The sequence below is a fragment of the Schistocerca nitens genome, chromosome 9, assembly GCF_023898315.1.
Source record: "Schistocerca nitens isolate TAMUIC-IGC-003100 chromosome 9, iqSchNite1.1, whole genome shotgun sequence".
Taxonomy (NCBI): domain Eukaryota; kingdom Metazoa; phylum Arthropoda; class Insecta; order Orthoptera; family Acrididae; genus Schistocerca; species Schistocerca nitens.
Genome location: NC_064622.1, coordinates 304,559,164 through 304,579,892, shown reverse-complemented (window position 1 = coordinate 304,579,892; position 20,729 = coordinate 304,559,164).

Genomic DNA, 20,729 nt, shown 5'->3' with positions numbered 1-20,729 from the left:
TATAAACGGCAAGAAAATAGTGTGCAACGCCTACGCAGATGATATGGGCGTCCTGATTATAAATGAAGATGAAGTGGCGAAAGCTCTTCAGATTGTGCACAAATATGAACTTGCTTCTGGCGCCAAATTAAATAAAAAGAAGTCAGGCATCGCGAACGTAGGCAGAGGAATACGCATGCAAAATCGGGGACAACTGACGGAAGTATCCACATTGAAATGTTTGGGTATTGAATTTAGGAGCAACATCCAACACACCATTGCCGTCAATTATAAAAAACTACTTGCAAGCATACGAGCATCCGTACAAGGAAACAGTATGAGGCAACTGGAAGAGATACAGAAAACCACGCTAGTAAATGTGTATATAACATCCAAATTTAACAATGCTGTACAAGCTTTCCCGATGCCACTGGAAACAACCATAAGAATTTTGTCCGTGATAGGAAGCTTTGTAAGCCAAGGCAACATTTTCAAAATGAAGTTCAATACACTAACACTCCCAAAAAGGAAAGGAGGTTTAAACCTCGTTGATGTCAGTTACAAGTCACGAGCGTTACATGTGTGTCGAATGTACTAGCAATGGAAACAGTTGCCGGACAGCTTAACGGCCCACTTGCTGAATGAAATTGCTCCTACAAGCATGCAGCCGCCAATAGATGTGCGGCATATACCAGCTGGTCTTTGTCACCTAAAAACTTTTCTCGTTGAGTACAGTTAAATCTCATCGAGGCTCTCAGAACAGAAGTTGACGAAAGTAAAGGGCATCTATACATATTTGATGGAAGCTAAGGAAGGAAATATTATTGAAAGAAAATACCCCAACAACGACTGGTCTGCAATTTGGAAAAATATTCACGATCGGAACTTACCCTCCAAGGTGAAAGCAACATGGTACAATGCAGTCAACAGGAAAATATCAACTAATTCCAGATTGCATGCTATACATCTCACAAATTCGCCCTTGTGCGCGTCATGCAACATCCTTGACACTGAAGAACACCGAATCGTGTGTGACAGAGTAAGAGACATATGGCATACAGTTAAGAAGAAATTAGCGACCGTTAACAGAACATCTCCAACCGTTTTCACCGCCGCAGACTTTCTGACTCCAGACGCAGTGCTACATCCTAATATGAAAAGAAATGCTGTTAGCTGGCTAAAAGGGCACACAGTGCACTATATCTTGAAGGCAGAAAATAAAAGCAAAGAAGATTACTGGGTGTATCTAACGACTCAGCACCATCATCTCATGCGGACAAAAGACTACAAAAAAAATTACGCATCCTTCCTAAATAGGATCATGGAATAAAATCATACAGAGAACAATAATAGAGTAAGACCGGTACGGAACTGCAAGATTACAGATAACTGGTACCAGAACGTCTTCGATCCTTTCACGAGACACTACAGAAAAGAAATCAAGTCCGTGGCAAGACGCACCGGACTACATCCTCATGAAGGAATTAGACATCAAATTTTATGTATTTTATTTTTTTAATCATCCTATGTCGTAATCATAGAAGTTTTAAGTTCTAAAAAACATTTTTCAAGGGGATACAGGATTTTATGTTTTTCTTATAAAAATGAGAAACTACACGTTTCATTTTATTTTAATATATTTATTGTCTTTCTATTATCAAGAGGAAGATTAATATTAAGAAGGAATATTTATTCTCGTTTATGTTAGAAAAGGTAATTTAAGCATCCGGCTTACAGAAAAAATAGGAAGCTGACAAAAAAAGGTGGCCGAGCACTCACAAAAAAGTAAGAAAAATTAGGATTTGGCTTCAAAATCATAAAAAAGTACATAAAATTTTATGTTTTTATTTTTTTAATCATCTTATTCCACAAGCAGAGAAGTTTTAAGTCATAAAAAACGTTTTTCAAGAGGATACAAGTTTTTCATGTTTTCCTTATGAAGATGAGAGACTTCACGTTCAGTATATTTTAATATACTTGTCTTTTCATTATCAAGAGGAAGATTCTTTTCCTTTAATTAATTTTAAGAAGAAATATTTATTCTCGTTTATGTAAGCAAAGGTAATTTAGGCATCCGGCTTACAGAAAAAAAATAGGAAACCGAAAGAAAAGTGACCGAGCACTCGCAAAAAAGCAAGAAAAATTTGGATTTGGCTTCAAAAACGTAAATGAAGTATATAAAATAAAAAAGTAAAGAAAGTTGAAAAAAAAGTGGTCAGCGCGACTGAATCTCATATCTGACGGCCCGGGTTCGATTCCCGGCTGGGCTGGAGATTTTTCTCCGCTCAGGGACTGGGTGTTGTGTTGTGCTTATCATCATCATTTCATTCCCATAAACACGAAAGTCGCCGAAGTGGTGTCAACTCGAAAGACGTGTACCAGGCGAATGGTCTACCCAACTGTTTGTAACGAATGGTAGATTGCTTTAATTTTTACTATGTATTCATGTATCATGAATATGCTAGTGAACTCATCAACTTCTTCCCGGAAAATTTGACACATTACAATAAAAAGCAGGGTGAAAGTTTTCACTAAGGTAATAAGGATGTGGAGAGGACATAGTTGGGTCATTGGAATGCAACTATGATGACCGAGTACTGTGGGAAGTTGAAAAGGGGAAGTCACCATGTACAAGGATCTGCAAGTAAGTCAAAGAAGAATAAGCTTAAAAATTAATGGAACACTAGTGACTTATTGTTTTTTACAAGGCAGTCACGAAATACATTAGGGGAGTTCTGTAGAGTATTTTTTAATATATTTAATTTTTAAATGCGTTTTGATTAAAAACTCACCTTGTGTGAAATGGTGTCTGAATATGTATGTGGGCACACAAGTTAAAATTAGTTCAAGAACACAAAAAAACCTTTCAACAAATAATCCGACAAAAATTTTGAAAATTCCGACTAGTGTTATCAATCTCAGTATAAATTAAGAAATAAAACTACAAAAACAGATCGGTACACATAAAAATAAGATATTGTTCTTGCACTATTTTCACCCAATTATTCGGCAAAGATATTACATTAAGTTTATCTTCCAACTCCTGAAGGTTTATACGTTATTTTTTAAACACTCATTAATGCAGGTTACACTAATAGTGACTCTTCCCTGCAGTACTGATACCTCCATCGTCCTTTTTTTTTTTTCTTCTAGTCCCTCTCTGGCTAATCTTGTTGAGTGGCACGGCACTTTAATCAAGCTGTGGTTTTGAAAGTGGAGCAGTTATGCTTTTCCCGTCTGTGGCAGATACTTCCCAGATAACGTCGCTAGCTCTGAAATGTCGGTGACATGCCTGAAAGTTAGCAGTGAAGTACAGTAATCGTAATATGTTCAAGCCAAGTGATCCAGCAAACAATAATATACTATAATCTGAAACATGCATTGATAAATTACATTCAAAACAAAACATATCACTGAGTAATTAGCACCTGCGAAATCCCGCCTTGGAATTGAGTGGATCCATGCCTATCTTATTACATCGGTCTTTAGGAAATTTGAACACATGAACTTTGTTTCCTGCTGTGTAAGTTCCATTACTAATTGATACGCAACGCTTCATAAACGTAATGAAGATGAAACTGCATAACCGTTTATTATGTTGCGTTACACACACGGAACTACAACGTAATTACATACAGTATGAGTTCTGTGTACTTAAATAACAATCTCGTAACGACCACATAGCACAACGAGTTTTCATGCCCAATGCGTTGTTGATACAATGCAAGACAGCTGTTGACTTTCGCCCCTTCTCCCTGACGTCACAACTTGGAGTTCTCACAGCTGCTCGGCCGCTCCATCTAGGTGGCGTTGAAAAAGTTAATATTTCTTTTTCTTTTCAATTGAATACTTTTTCTCAGTTTCTACTGCAAATTAAAAAAATGGCCCTGATTACTATGGGACTTAACGTCTGAGGTCATCAGTCCCCTAGACTTAGAACTACTTAATCCTAAGTAACCTAAGGCCATCACACACATCCATGCCCGAGGCACGATTCGAACCTGCGGCCGTAGCAGCAGCGCGGTTCCGGACTGAAGCGCCTAGAACCGCTCGGTCACAAAGGCCGATTACTGCAAATTACTTCGTTAGATATGTCATCAGTATTGACAATGATTCCTTCTCTAGGTACTTTTATTTAGAAACAAAATGCTATCATCAAAAAATTCTAAATTAGTCCTTACGATTCTGATATGCCAATTTCACTACTCTTTATATGAGTTTTATTGCTTACATCACAGTGAACTCATTTCGGCATATTGCCATCGACAGATGTTCTGTAAATACAGTAATAGGCGATAGTCTTGAATTGTAAACTGTAACTATGGTCATAAGGGTACTACACATTCGACCGGTGTTTTTACCTTACGTGTAATATCGATGCTGCCATATGCAGTTTATGCTGGGATTTGAATTTGAACTTTACTTGGAGGTTCGTTGTGGACGTACTGTCGTATCTGACTTTTACATAGGGGTTAGTCCGTTTTTGCACATTATTTTCCCTCTAAACAGCTTGGAATGCAGTGGACCAGCGATATTACATGTTTACATAGCTACCACTGTAAGTAGGTCAAGTGTGAAAATTGGCCTATGTTTTATTTTCTTGAATTTGGTTCTGAATATGTTTTTTATCTGGAATTTTGTCTGGTTTGTGTTGAGCTTATTATTTTTTATTTTTATTTTTACCTAATGATGTTGCTATTGTTTATGATTTGTGATGTTTTCTTGGTGTTATATCTTTCCTGTACCACCTCGCGCTCTGAATTTTACTGTACCAGACATTTTTCCTTGGGGAGCAGCAAAATCTGTGGTGTATCAGAATCGGTCACGTACGCTTTGTGACATAAAAAAGCTTAAATTAACTGCGTACCTGAGAATCAAATCACATTAGATCCGCAGAAAGTGTTTCCGGTAACATTATGAGCGTTCAGATGTATAGTTGCCTGTGGACGTCATTTCCAAGAAGAAGTACCATTTGTGATAATTGCAACGCCCAGGTGGAACGGTCTGAATCATTTCAATATCGTGCGGCTTATAGAAAGTTGGAACCATAATAAGTGATCAAGAGTGCAGAGCGATGGCGGACACGTAGGCCCAGCAGAACACATTTTGTTCGAGGAAATAGGTCAGTACTACGAAATATTCAGCAGGTATAGGACCGTGAAACGAAGTGGAAACGCGTGAGCAAGTGCCGCAATGCCTCGTCAACGTCAAAGATTGTAATATCAGTATGTGAGTGAGTTTCAACGGGACAGAATGATTGGTCTGCGGGAAATGGGGTTTTTCGGTACATGACAATGGGCCTTGTACAGGACACGGTGCTACTGGAGTGAAGCAGGTGTAGAAACAGTGAGTAGAAGAGGATCGTACACAGTAATGAGTGGATACTGGACCACACAATGTGATCACGGCGAGAGATGACCGCCATCTTGTCATAACCGTAACTGACAGAACGACTTCGTCCATAGTGATAGCTCGACGTTGGGGCGCTGTAACAGGTGTGGACATGCCTGCGTCAAAGGCTCGACGCCGTCTGCTGAAGGCTGGACTGGTGACATGCATCCATTCCGACTTCCACTGACCAGAAAGCAACGTCTCAGACTGCGATGGGCACGCGAGAGCCTACAATAATGTGCTGAGTGGCAAAATGTAGAGATTTTGGACGATCCCAACTTCAGGTTGTCCCACGGTGACGGATCCGTATACGTTAGACGCTACAGTGGTGAATGCAGTCGAGCTGACTGTATTGTTGAGCGGCATAGCGGACAAACGCCAAGTCTGATGGCTTGAGACGTCATTGAGTACAAGATGCTACTGTGTCTGGTGCAAATTTCCAGCAGTCTGAAAGTCAACCGCTGCACTGAGGCACTGCCTTTTCTTCAGGCACAGCCACGTGTGGCGAGCAGTTTGCAATCTTTTTTGGAATAGTAACATGTAACAATCCCTGGCCTGAACGTTCACCAGACATGTCTCCCATTGAACATGCCTATGATGTTGTCGATCGAGCAACTGTTGGTTCTGGTTCTTCTGCAAATGCTGTCTGTAGCTTTTGGTCCTACGCGTTGACCACGTGGCAGTGTGTTCTCCAGTAGCTTATCCAGGCCCTCTCTGATTCCATGTCACAACATCTAGAGGCTATGTTTACAGTGCGCGGCAGCTTTATACCGTACTCACGATGAAAGTGCATGTACAGTTGTGTAACTCTAATCATTTGTGTAGTGTCACATCATGTCCAAAATCTCATCACCGTCATCTCCTTCCAATGATTAAGTGTTGTAATCATCTGTTCTGGTCTCTGTTATCAATCTATCCATCTCTTACGACGTCTACGTACTTCTCTCTTTCCAGTCGGCTGTTTATTCATTATCTTTTTGGCAATCTATTTTCTGTTATTCTATCAACATGACTCACCATTTAAATTCCATTCTCTTCTATCTTGTCTTTAAATGAAAAGATTTTTAAATCTCATCTTATTGTTTCTGGCCTTACTTTCTCCGTTTTATTACAGCGTCTAACGTATCTCATGAACTTTATCGCTGGTACTTGTATACGTTGTTGTTCTTTCCTTTTTTGTCATTTTCCATGATTCTAAACCATATACAAGAATATGTGCAGTCATCACTTTGTAGAATCTCGTCTGTTTTCCTTATTTTGTCTTTCTTCCCAAAGTTCTTCGAATTGTTCCGCAGGTACCTTGATATTTATTAACTTTCTTCTCATAGTCATAGTTAAAAGTAGAAACACATCGTATATAGCTGAAGTGAGATATTTGCTCTAAGATCTTGTCATTTATTATTATTTTCGATTTGGCTAGATTTTTTTCCTTTGAATGACATTATTTTTGTCTTATTTGCAGATATAGTTAAGCTGTAATATACTGCGTTTTGACTCAACCTATATACTGATCTGAGATGAATTACCTTTAGTTTCCTGTACAATTTTCTGGTGATCAGTATGTCACAATATTTAATCATTTTTTTTACTCCTAAGTGTATTTCATGTTTCCTGCTCATAATTAGATCGTCAATATACAAATTAAATGAAGTGGGTGTCACACAGCACCCTTATCGAACACTTTTAATTTACTTGTATTAAAATTTCATCTGATATTTTCGAACTTGAACTTATAACTATTTTTGTATTTACGTATAGAGTCTATATGGCAGTAACAAGACGTTTATAAAAAAACATTTTGTTTCCAATATTTACCACTGAAGGGATCTCCTTACTATATCAACGCTTTCTCAGATTCAATAAATGCTAAATGTATTTCTAAGCCGAATTCGCGAAGTTTTTCAATAATCTGTCTTATTATGAATAAATTTTCATTTCACGAACGTTTATTTTATTTTTTTTTATTTTTTTTTTTAAGCCAGATTGTTCTTCTGAGATTACGGCTTCAGCGATAGTTTGTAGTCTTTGAGTAAGAATTTTTATATAAACTTTATATCCTGCATTTAGTAAACTGATTGCTCTATAATTTCCTGCGCCATTCCTGTTCCCCTTTTCTAGATATATAAATTATTTTAGCTGTGTTCTATTCATCAGGTACAGAACACTTCTTCCAACACGTATTTCAAAGATGGAAGAAGCAGAATTCTAAAACGGTTCCTCGACAATTGATTAATTCAGCAGTAATGTCATTTAGGCCACTGGATCTTCTATTTTTTGTTATAAAATGTATAGAGTAAAATTTATTGTAACCTCATCAAGTACAGTGGAATGTCAGGTCATAAATGGCTACACAGGATAATTGAAATGGCGTGGGAGTCGGGACGGGTTCTATCAGTCTGGACGAAAGCAGTAATCACACCAATCTTTAAACATGGAAACGTAAAAGATTATAACAACTACAGAGGTATCTCTTTAATCAGCGTTGTGAGTAAAATCTTTTCAGGTATTGTTGAAAGGAAAGTGCGAGTATTAGTTGAGGACAAATTGGATGAAAATCAGTGTGGGTTTAGGCCTCTTAGAGGTTGTCAGAACCAGATCTTTAGCTTACGGCTAATAATGGAGAAGTGTTATGAGTAGAACAGGGAACTGTATCTATGCTTTGTGGATCTAGAAAAGGCATATGAAAGGGTTCCTAGGAGAAAGTTATTGTCTGTTCTACGAGACTATGGAAGAGGAGGCAAACTTTTACAAGCAATTAAAGGTCTGTACATAGATAGTTAGGCACCAGTTAGAGTTGTCGGTAAACTGAGTTCATGGTTCAGAGTAGTTTCAGGGGTAAGACAGGGCTGCAACCTGTTTCTACTGTTGTTCATATTATTTATGGATCGTATGTTGAAAACAATAGACTGTCTGGGTGAGATTAAGATATGTGAACACAAAATAAACAGTCTCGCATATGCGGATGACTTAATTATGATAGCAGATACGATTGAAAGTTTGCAAAGTAATATTTCAGAGCTAGATCAGAAATGTAAGGAGTTTGGTATGAATATTAGCATCTCCAAAACGAAAGTAATGTCAGTGGGAAAGAGATATAAACGGACTGAGTGCTAAATAGGAGGAACAAAGTTAGGTGGACGGTTTCAAGTACTTAGGATGCATATTCTCACAGGATGGCAACATAGTGAAAGAACTGGAAGCGAGGTGTAGCAAAGCTAATGCAGTGAGCGATCAGCTACGATCTACTCTGTTCTGCAAGAAAGAAATTAGTACCAAGACTAAGTTATCTGTGCACCGTTCAATCTTTCGACCAACTTTGTTGTATGGGAGCGAAAGCTTGGTGGATTCAGGTTACCTTATCAATAAGGTTGAGGTTACGGATATGAAAATAGCTAGGATGGTTGCAGGTACTAGTAGATGGGAACAATGGCAGGAGGGTGTCCACAATGAGGAAACCAAATAAAAACTGGGAATGAACTCTATAGATGTAGCAGTCAGGGCGAACAGGCTTAGATGGTGGGGTCATGTTACACGCATCAGAGAAGCAAGGTTACCCAAGAGACTCATGGGTTCAGCAGTAGAGGGTAAGAGGAGTCGGGGTAGACCAAGGAGAAGGTACCTGGGTTCGGTTAAGAATGATTATGAAGTAATAGGCTTAACATCAGAAGACGCACTAATGTTAGCACTGAATAGGGGATCAAGGAGGAATTTTATAAGGGGGACTATGCTCCAGACTGAACGCTGAACGGCATAATCAGTCTTAAATGATGATGATGATGATGATGATGATGATCACCTCCTGCATGGAGTTGCTATTTTCATAGTAGTGTTTGTTGTAGCTGAACGCCCTGTCTAACTGTACGAAAGGAAAGCAAAACCATTGGCCCGTTGCGAGTATGCTCCCCTTTTGAGACTCTGTCGTGATACCTGGGTTCCTCGTTATTTTATTCCATTTCCCGAGAGCAGTCAGGGATTCCCGTTCGCGCGTAAGATCCCTGCCGCCGCCCTCGGCTCCCCAGGTAAGGTAAACGGAAGCCCAGTACGTTTGTGTCAGAGGAACAAACGGTGCGTTATGCGTGTACAGGCGCAGCCGGCTGCGGCCGTGTGACTCAGCCGGACCTCCCGACGGCTGCTACAGTGACGGGGGCCCCGGGTTCCGCCCACGCGCGTCCCAGCCGCAGCTAGCTCGGCAGCCGCCCACGCACGCTAATGAGGGGGCGTGCACCGGTCACACACACGGCACTGTGACCCGCACTCCGCCGCGCCGTGCCGTGCCCAGCCCATTACACGCGCGCCTAATCTACATTCGCTTAGCGCGCGCCGGTGTGCCCGTGTGGTGTAAGGCATTGATTACCCCTTGTAAGCTACGTGTCACAAGTCTTGACTCACTCATTAAGGCATTGTACAGGCGACTTCTTAATGTAATCGCCTGACAACTACGTGCCTTCATCTGTGAAAGAAACATGCTCCATGCTTAATTCTGGTCCACTTAATAAGAGTGAATTGAAGTGAGATCGCCAGTGTTAACTGCAATTATTTACAAAGCCTGTAAGATGTCTACTTTGACTTAATGCAAGCGAAAACTACCATGCCATTATTTGAAAAAACTACGGTCTGCTGCAGATTAAGTTATCCTCCATGTAACTGAGTAATGAACGCAATCTGGCTACAGCACTAAATGAAGCTTACTTAAAAAGTACACGCTTATATACTGGAGAGCGAAAGAAACTGGTGCACCTGCCTGATATCGCGTAGAGCCCCAGCGATCACGCAGAAGTGCCGCAACTCGACGTGGCAGGGACTCGACTAATGTCTGAAGCACAGCTGGAGGGGACTGACACCAGAATCCAGCAGGGCTGTCCACAAATCCATAAAAGTACGAAAGGGTGGAGATCTCTCCCGAACAGCACGTTGCAAGGCATCCCAGATATGCTCAATAATGTTCATATCTGGATACTTTGGTATCCAGCGGAAGTGTTTAAACTCACAAGCGTCTTCCAGGATCCACTCCGTAACAATTGTAGGCGTGTGAGGTATTGCATTATCTTGCTGGAATTGCGCAAGTCCGTCGGAATGCACAGTGGACATGAATGGATGCAGTGATCAGACAGGATGCTTACGTACGTGTCACCTGTTAGAGTCGTAACTAGACTATCAGGGGTCCCATATGACTCGAACTGCACACGCCTACACCATTACAGAGCCTCCACCAACTTGGACAGTCCCCTGCTGACATCCATGGCCCATAGATCCATCCGCTCGATGCAATTTCAAACGAGACTCGTCCGACCAGGTAACATGTTTCCAGTCACCAACAGTCCAGTGTCGCTGCTGATGGTCCCCGACGAGACGTAAAGCTTTTTGTCGTGCAGTCATCAAGGATACATGAGGGGGCCTTCGGCTCCGAAAGGCAGTATTGATGGTTTTTCGTTGAATAGTTCGCACACTGACATTTGTTGATGGCCAAGCATTGAAACCAGCAGAAATTGGGGGAACTTTGCACTCCTGTCACGTTGAACGATTCTCTTCAGTCGATGTTGGTCCCCTTCTTGCAGGATATTTTTCCCGTCACAGCGGTGTCGGAGATTTGATGTTCTACCGGATTCCTAATATTCACAGTACACTCGTGAAATGATCGTACGGGATAGTCCACACTTCATCAATACCTCGGAGATGCTGAGTCGCATCGCTCGTGTGCCAACTATAACACCACATTCAAACTCACTTAAATCCTGATAACCTGACATTGTAGCAGCAGTAACCGATCTAACAACTGCGGCAGATACTTGTTGTCTTATATAGGCGTTGCCGAACGAGCGCCCTATTGTGCCTGTTTAATATCTCTGTATTTGAATACGCACACCTATACCAGTTTATTTAGCGCTTCAGTGTATAAACAGCGCTACGATAAAATAATGTGAATAGAAACGCACCATGAAAACCATTTTTAAGAGTTTCAGCAACGTGGCTTATATAGAGGGTGAACAAAAAGTGGAAACACTAAAAACATAACACATTATGATACTTAATACGGTGTAGAAAAACCACTGGCATTCCAAACAGCTTCCAGTCCTATCGAAATGGATAAATACAGATCGTACATGATTTTCAAGCAAATCCTACACCATTCGTCTTACAATACGGTGGCAATTCACGTACTGATCACATAATGGATAGTGATCACGCACCATTGTCTGGAAGATAGACCACAAAAGCTCCATAATATTTAGATCTGGTGACTGTGGTGGGCAATGGAGATAGTGTTCGCAAAACCAGTTCTGGACCATGTGAGCTGCTTGAACATGGCCTCTGGCGACTTGGAAGACAACATCAAGACTGCGGAACAAATATTGTGCCATGAGATGGACCATATTAACGGAAGTGATCACATAATCCTTGGCAGTAATGTGACGTCGTGCAGTAACGACACCCGCCTCCCCATCGGAATACCACCATATGGGTGCACAAATCACCATCGAACATCCACTATGTTTCACTCGTGGGACGTAAACTCGGCCAGAAGTTGCAAACACTGTGAAACATGACTCATCCAACCAAATAATACCCTTGCATTGCTCCATTGCCCAGGCTGTATGGCTTCGCCATCACGTTTTCCTCTTAAAGGCAGTTGCATCATTGGCGAGTGGTTTTGGAATTACACTTTGCCCTGCTATTCCTCACTTCTGGAGCTCCTTTCGTTCTGTTTTGGTGCTCACAGGATTCACTAATGCTTATACAGTTCTGCAGTGACTTTTACAACTAGCCTCCTCTTATTTTTCGTCGCAATGCTTTTCAATGACCGTCTGTTACGATTACTCAACCCACACTTTCGTTCGCGTTGTGACTTAGCGGATAATGTTTCCCCGCTTTCACTGTATGCGGTATTAATCTCCGATACGGTGCTTCTCGAAACAGGAAACACATTGGCTGTGGTGGTTACGAAAGCATCCATCACAAGAGCACGAACAATTTGCCGACGTCCGGATTCATTTCGCTGCGACATAATGCACTCACAACTGCACAAGTGCCGACCGTGGTCAAATACCAGCATCTGCATTTATGTTCAAGCGCCCAAATTTTGCAGTTTTTCTGGCCGATCCCTGTATTCGGCCACGTGTAGACCTCCTACTGTAATGATCGCAGCCACACCTAAAACACTGCAAACATACTCTTCTGTTGAAGGGAATACTGCATCACTGCAACTTGAAACAGCTTTACACTCATCTTATTTACTATAAAAGGGAATACGTAGTATTCGGAATAAGATATACTATCAGAAGTATGATATATTACTCAAGAACTGCAAAGGCATCAGTTATCAGAGGCAAAGGTACCGTTTCGCAACACGCGTTCATATAATGGCGGCAGAATAAGTGTTATGTCAATGCATTTAAATGTGAAGGAATCTCACCAGGGAGGTAGAAATTCGAGGGAATATTTTAGTTCCAGTCATACAACTACTTCAAAAGTCAGGTGAACGAAGTTACACAAAACTTCTTGTCGGACAAAGACACTTGGTTAGGCAGGTCATATATGCATACATCATATGAAAGATTTTTGCATGTACAACACAAAACATTTAATGAGCTAAGATAAAAGGGAGAGTAACTGAGCTGAATAGATTTTAATGACTGAATCATATTCCGTAGCAAGCCTCTTCGCTACTCGCCTAAGAAGATAAAGAATTAGCAACAGCATCTGAGGTGTATGCGCGATATAATAATTTACGTCTCTACAGTTTAAGTGCAAACACGTATGCAAACAGCTGACTGTGAATACAGAAATTCATTTATTTTTAAATTATTAAGTAAAATATTCTGGTGGCCAGCTATTCCCATGCAGTTGGGCGACCTGGCCAGTGTGTTATGGGTGAGATAGTCACAAGGAATAAACGACATTAACGAAAGCAATTTTTAAAATAGAGAAACTTCTAATGAAAAGAAAACTGAGTCCGACGCAGCTTCTTTTTGGAAGGGATGTTACCGCACCGCAGACAAGAGTTTATAAAAGAAATGCAGTTTCTAAGGTACACTTCAAAAGTGTCGTTTTCTTCGGGTGATATTGTAACGTTCTCCACGTACGACAGATTCTACCCTACCATCAGCTTCAACGGTAAGTATCAGTTTTCTCTTAGTAATGAACCACTGTGTCCTTATTCTTTACATTTTCATCTTAACTTTCCTAAAACTTCCTCTCGTGCCTTTTGTTCTCATCCTCTTCTTCAGAATTTGACGAGAGTGAACGTCTTACGTCTGTAAAAGTCTCTCCCCTCAATTTTTTTCTCTGCGTTGTTTGTTTTCTTTTCGCCTTCATTTTTAACAAGTAAAATGTGTTCCGTGAGACCAACAGAGCAGCCACTGATCTTGCTTCGTGTGAAAGAATTATGCTCAACATTTACTAAGGACACATCAGGCGTTTTCTTAAAAAGGACATCAGCCAGTCGGCGCATGCAATTTTGTTTCCTTTATTTACTTTGTAATCGATGTCGAGACATTTAGATCAATAATAGGCCAGGTTGCGAAAATCCGGAACAGTCAAAGGGATACGAGTTTTGGAGCCATTTTAATATGCAGAACAAGATTTCTTTCATTAGGTTCCATCAATATGGACTCCAGGCTCGGTGTAACTGTTATGGAGATCATCATCAGAAATTGTTGTGCTCACTGCTGAGTGTCGTGACCCCATGAACCAAACGTCTCCATCCCACACAGGTACCACCTTCTTTTAGAGTTTCTTGGAGAAGTAGACCGCATGTCTTCTTAACTTGATGTACCCACCTTCTCGCTCCTCTTCCCCTCGGTCTTCTGCCCTCGATCTTCCCATCCACGATTATTATCTCAATATTTTCTCCATCTCTTCTCACAACATCCAAAGAACTGGATAATTATTTAATAGGAACGAGCAGAAAGGCGTCTAGAGATACTGAATTGCACAATAATGGACACATTTATTCTTCTGTTGGTCCATTTTATGCACAGCATCTTGCTCCAGCACTAGAGTTCAAATGCATCAGTACGCTGCTTGTCTTTGACCTTAAGGGTCCATATTTTTCAACCATGAAAGAATTCCCCAATCACGAGTGATTCAACAAGCCGGTCCTTTTGTGCTACTCTTAATCGCTCTTTTCTGCCATATCTTGGTGAGCTTATTCACAGCTACTCACCTTGGTGTGATCCACCCTCTTATCTCATCTCATCAGCATCCCATGTTGCAGATGAAAGAACACACCATTTCCAGTTCCTTTAATTGTCCTGTTAGCTGGATCGGTGCTTCTCGATCAGTTATCATGAGTTTGCACATTCTGAGACTGTTGTCTAATCCATATGACACACTAATGTCCTTTACTTTTCTTTTCGGTAGCTCAGTAAGCTCATTTTCTCTGCTAAGTAAAAGCACAGTGTCATCAGCAAACTAGAGGTTGTTAATGTTTCTACAACCAGCTAAGATGCCTTCATTCCAATTACCAAGAGCGTTCGTAATGGCATGTTTTGCTTAGATATTGTACGGTTGAGGGAATAGGACACAGTCCTGTCCTAGAGCTATTGATACATTGAAGAAGTCAGACGTGCCACCACTTTTTTCACAGTTGCTGCGTGATTATTGTATAGACTGTCAAGTATGGTGGTACATCGAACTCTGCAAACAACTGAGACAAATTTTCCCAGAGTACACAGTCAATCGCTTTCTGTATAGTCAAGAAAGCAGACGAAAACGGGGGCTCAGAACACTAGCGATTTCTGTATTACTTGTCGTGTGTTCACAATCTATTCACTTCATTTCCCTCCAACTGAACCTACTTGAATGTACGACTTCAATGTTGGTTCAAGGTGCAGAGCAGAATTTTGCTGGCGTGGGATATGAGAGCAATAGTTCGCTACTTCCAGCAATTCCTGATCGACCTTTTCTTTTGTAGGGGATGATAAGAGACCTGACCAGTCTCAGCCACTTCCCAGTATCTCACGTTTTTGTACACAATGGATACAGCACATCAATATCTTGCTGCCCCATTTTTTGCTCGTCTGCACAGATAACCCTGTAGTTCTTCAGACGTTGAGTTGTCTTTCCATTTCGCTGTGTAAGATTGTAAGTTGTGATGAATTTTGCTCAGCTACTTGATTGCACGCACTATCGTTACTTCCAGAATACTGTTTCTATCTCGCAAGGTCTTCCTTGCTTCCGACAGGGTTGTCATGCTCCTCGTCTATCACCAACGCACGGTAATAAATTCCACGGGTGATACTGTTGAGTATCGTGAAGAGACAGCGTACTTAATTGTGATTATGGTCTACCGCATCACAGATACCGTTAATAAAGTGTGATCTGTCCTTTCTACCAGCCGGCAAGTGTGGCCGACCGGTTCTAGGTGCTACAGTCTGGAACCGGACGACCGCTTCGGTCGCAGGTTCGAGTCCTGCCTCGGGTATGGATGTGTGTGATGTCCTTAGGTTAGTTAGGTTTAAGTAGTTCTAAGTTTTAGGGGACTGATGACCTCAGAAGTTAAGCCCATAGTGCTCAGAGCCATTTGAACCATTTGAACCTTTCTACGAGGGGCATTCAATAAGTAATGCAACACGCTTTATTCTGAAAAGAGATTAGTTTTATTCAGGATCCTAATAAACCATATTATTCCCAATACTTTTGGCTACAAAACCCTGTTTTCGCACATAATGTGCATTCAGTGCGACTACCTTACGCCACCTTACTGGGAGAGCCTGTGTGCCTCTACTGGTCGGCGTAGGTGCCAACGTCTTACTGCATCAGTAACCTCATCACCCACGTACTTCTTCCCACGGAGTGTGCAACCTTTATTGGGCGAAACAGAAGGAGGTCCGAAGGTGCGAGATCTGCCCTGTGGAGTGGATGAGGAAGAATATTCCAATGAACTTCTGTGAGCTCCTCTTAGGTTCGTAGGAGATCGAACAGGTTTGTGCGACCTTGTGTTGATGAAAGACGCTTCGCCCAACGACTCACAGAGCTTCTGCTCACTGCCACAACTGCCTAGACATTGTGCAAATAAATATCTGCCACGCTCTAGTTTTCCGACGAAAGAAACAACTCAATGACAGCTCTCTGCTTAGACCACACCTCCGTTACACACTCCATTTTGAAGGTCACGTATAGCGCTGCCACCTACTGGAATTTCATGAAACCATAGGAAATGAATCGGGAATATTCCACGATGTCCCCCCCCCCCCAAAAAAAAAAAAATATTCGCATTTTGTCATCCGAAACTGACTGAGAAGAGAAAATGTGTTGCAGTACTTACTGAACGCCCCTCGTACAATTCCGTTGTACGGGGTGTTCAAAAAGTCTCCGCAATGCCATATGATCGTTAGCCGCGCGTGCCGTATGATTGTTCGCCTGTCTGGGTTACTTCCCTTCAAGTGGACTCTCCCAACATTCCACTGTTTCGTTTATCTCAGCCAGCGTCTGTAGTATCGTTGGTGTGCGTCGTTACGTGTTGACGTGAACGTTTAAGTTTAGTTCCTTTGTTCGTTTGTTTCGTTTTTGTCACTGTTAAAATGATAACCATTGAAGAACGTGTGTTTTTAGTCGAACAAGTGTTTAAAGCTGGCGGTAAATACACAGTTTCAGTTCGTCATACATTTAATTCAGTTTTCTCGGATACAACACTCACACATCACGATACTAATTTCTAAGTACGGGTTCAGTGACAGATGCACTGAGAAGTGGTCGTCCTAGCATTTCACATGAGGATAAAATATCCACGAGTTCGAAAAAGTCAGTAAGAAAACTCGCTCAGGAAATCGATGTTAATGTCCGAATGACCCACACAGCTAGAAGGAAAAAATTAAAACTTTTCCCATACAAATTGACAGTCGTGCAAGAACTGAAAAATACTGATCATGGCAAGACACTGCATTACTGTCAATGGTTCAAAAATATCGCTCAACAAAATGGAATGGATATTCTTAATGAAACGTTTTTCACTGATGAGGCGTGGTTTCATTTATCCGGGTACATGAACGCGAAAAATTCTCGTTATGTGGAGTACTGCAAATCCATTGTGTATTCATGAGGAACCACTTCATTTTGTGAAAATACGAGTTAGGATTGCAATTTCTAGACGCCGGATTGTGGGTCCCATATTTTTAAACGAAACAATAAACGCACACCGATACTGTAATGATATTCTGTGCCCATTCATAGGAGAACTTGTGTTAAGTGGAATACTGAACGGTTATTTTCAACAAGATGGTGAAACCGCGCATACAGATCGCATTTCAATGTCACTGCTTGCTGATGGTTTTAGTGATCGCATAATTTCACAGGGACTTTGTCCTCTACGATCGCCTGACCTAACACCACCTCACTTTATCTTCTGGGGTGCAAAAATCCATCGATGAACTGAAAACTTCAATATCCACTTTCACTTCTTTTGTTACCGAAGAAATGTTACAGCTTGTGTTTCGAAACATGATTAGACGAACTGAATTTTGTATTCAACAACAGGGGGGACACTTTCAACATTTAATGTGAAAATTTGTAAGTAAAAATTAATATTCAATAAATTAAGAACTTTTATTTCACTCAGTTTCATTTCGGTATATTAACTGCGGTATACGGCACGCGCGGCTAACAGTCATACGGCACTGCGGAGAGACTTTTTGAACACCCCGTATTTCTTTGAGCACATTCTTAAACATGTCTTGATCCTTGGTCTGCGGATACCAGTTTCCTTCGATTGCTTCTCTCTTCAATCAACTGGATTGTGGACTACGATATACAAGATGTTTCTGCACTTTGTGCTGGTTCTTACATCGGAAGTGACGAGGAAACAACCTCGTTCATTCGGCCTCATGTTTGCGTTTCTGATGCTTCCTCGCCAAGACTGGCGTTCTGAAGATATACCTTCCTTTTTGCCTTTCAAAATTATTCCTAGCAACGCCACGATTATTAAAAGCATGGTTTACATATGATCTATATCTGCCAGTTTTTACAGCACATCTCAGATTTACTTCGGTATGAATCATACAATTTATGGTTTTACTTTATTGTTGTGTTGACATTTTCCTATAATGAATTTGAAGCATCGTCGATGAGAAGAAGAATGCGCGTAAAAATGATTAGCCATCTCTCCATGAGACTTGGTGGCCATCTCTCCCGAATAAATCAGAGACATGGCGAGCTTGTGAAACAGTGACTCGTTAAAATTTTTATAGGAATTTTGACGTTAGACTAATTGCACTCTCACTGAAACGTTTAATTCAGAATCCTTTCATTATCCTCACACTAGCGAGAAATCTAGCGTACCTGTTGTTCTGATTCTCGTGAAACTAGTTACTCTGTACCATATGTCAGTTGACTCTGCAGAAGCGTCGGAGCAATCTGTTCAGTCACCAATAAACTTCCTTTTCTGTCCCCATCTGTTCTGCATTTGATCGTGAGTGAGTGTTTATAGAGTGTTATTGCCATTAAGCTGTTCTTTTTGATTTTTAATCAAATATTGAACTTCCTCCCCCCCCCACCCCCACCCTTCAGCGGTGGCTGCGGAAATCTACTGTCGTTCTCTGGTTGCTTTTAAAAATAATCGAGGGCAGTATATACAGTTTTCTTCTTTCTCTATGGTGCGGATGTGCGTGAATATCAATACTGTGTGGTGATTCTGTTTGGAATCCTAATCTCTCTGATGCGAATTTGAATCCATGCCACGTTCCCTTTTCCCTTTTTGCTTAACTAATTACTGATCAGCCATAACTTTATGATCACCTACCTATACTGAAGTGCCAAAGGAACTGGTGCACCTGCGAGCACGCAGTAGTGTCGCAACACGACGTGGCATGCACTCGACTGATGTCTGAAATAATGCTGGAGGGAACTGACACCATGAATCCCACAGGGCTGTCCGTAAATTCGTAAGAGTACGAGGGGGTGGAGATCTCTTCTGAACAGCACGTTGCAACACATTCCAGACATGCCAAATACTGCTCATGGTTGGGGTTTGGTAGCCAGTGGAAGTGTTTAAACTCAAAGGAGTGTTCCTGGAACCACTCTGTAGCAATTCTGCACATGTGTGGGGTCGCACTGTCCTGCTGGAATTGCCCACGTCCTTCGGAATGCACAATGGACATGAACGGATGTAGGTGATAACACAGGATGCTTACGTGCGTGTCACATGTCAGAGTCGTTTCTAGACGTATCAGTGTTCCCATATCAATCCAACTGCACACGCCCCACCCCATTACTGAGCTTCCAGCAGCTTGAACAGTCTCCTTCTGACATACAGGGTCAGTGGATCCATGAGGTTCTTTCCATACCTGTACACGTACATCCGCTCGATACAGTTTGAAACCAGACTCGTCCGACCAGGCAACATGTTTCCAATCACCAACAGTTCAGTGTCGATGTTGATGGTCCCCGGCGAGGGGTAAAGCTTTGTGCCGTGCACTCATCAAGGACACACGAGTGGGCATTCGACTCCGAAAGCCAATATCGATGATGTTTCGTTGAATGTTGTTAATAGCCCGGCATTGATATCTGCAGCAGTTTGCTGAGGGGTTGCATTTCTGTGAAATAGATCGCGCGCCTTCCCTATTCCACACACGGATAGCACCCTTAATGATACTAAGCGTGCGTGCGTTTGACTAGCAGTCATTCCTCGCCAGCTGACGGTGCCATCGCCTGGACGGGTTTGCATCAATTGTAGGTCGGTGGTCATAATGTTCTGGCTTATCAGTGTAGTAAGTTTCCAAGGTACCTGTGAGTAATAATCTCTTGTATTTATTTGTTTATACTTGCTATTTGCGTTTCGTCCAATAAATGTGCCGTGAGGGACCGTTGGGGATCCCGTGTGTCTAATCTGTAAATAAATCGTCAACGTTCGCTATAAAAGCAACCTCTGTATTTCGGCAACTGATCTGCTATCATCTAATCCACTGCCATACTCCCACATGAACAGGGCTGTTACAAATGATTGAAGCGATTTCATAAATTCACTGCAGCTCCATTCATTGACATATGGTCACGACACACTACAGATACGTAGAAAAACTCATAAAGCTTTGTTCGGCTGAAGCCGCACTTCAGGTTTCTGCCGCCAGAGCGCTCGAGAGCGCAGTGAGACAAAATGGCGACAGAAGCCGAGAAAGCGTATGTCGTGCTTGAAATGCACTAACATCAGTCAGTCATAACAGTGCAACGACACTTCAGGACGAAGTTCAACAAAGATCCACCAAGTGCTAACTCCATTCGGTGATGGTATGCGCAGTTTAAAGCTTCTGGATGCCTCTGTAAGGGGAAATCAACGGGTCGGCCTGCAGTGAGCGAAGAAATGGTTGAGCGCGTGCGGGCAAGTTTCACGCGTAGCCCGCGGAAGTCGACGAATAAAGCAAGCAGGG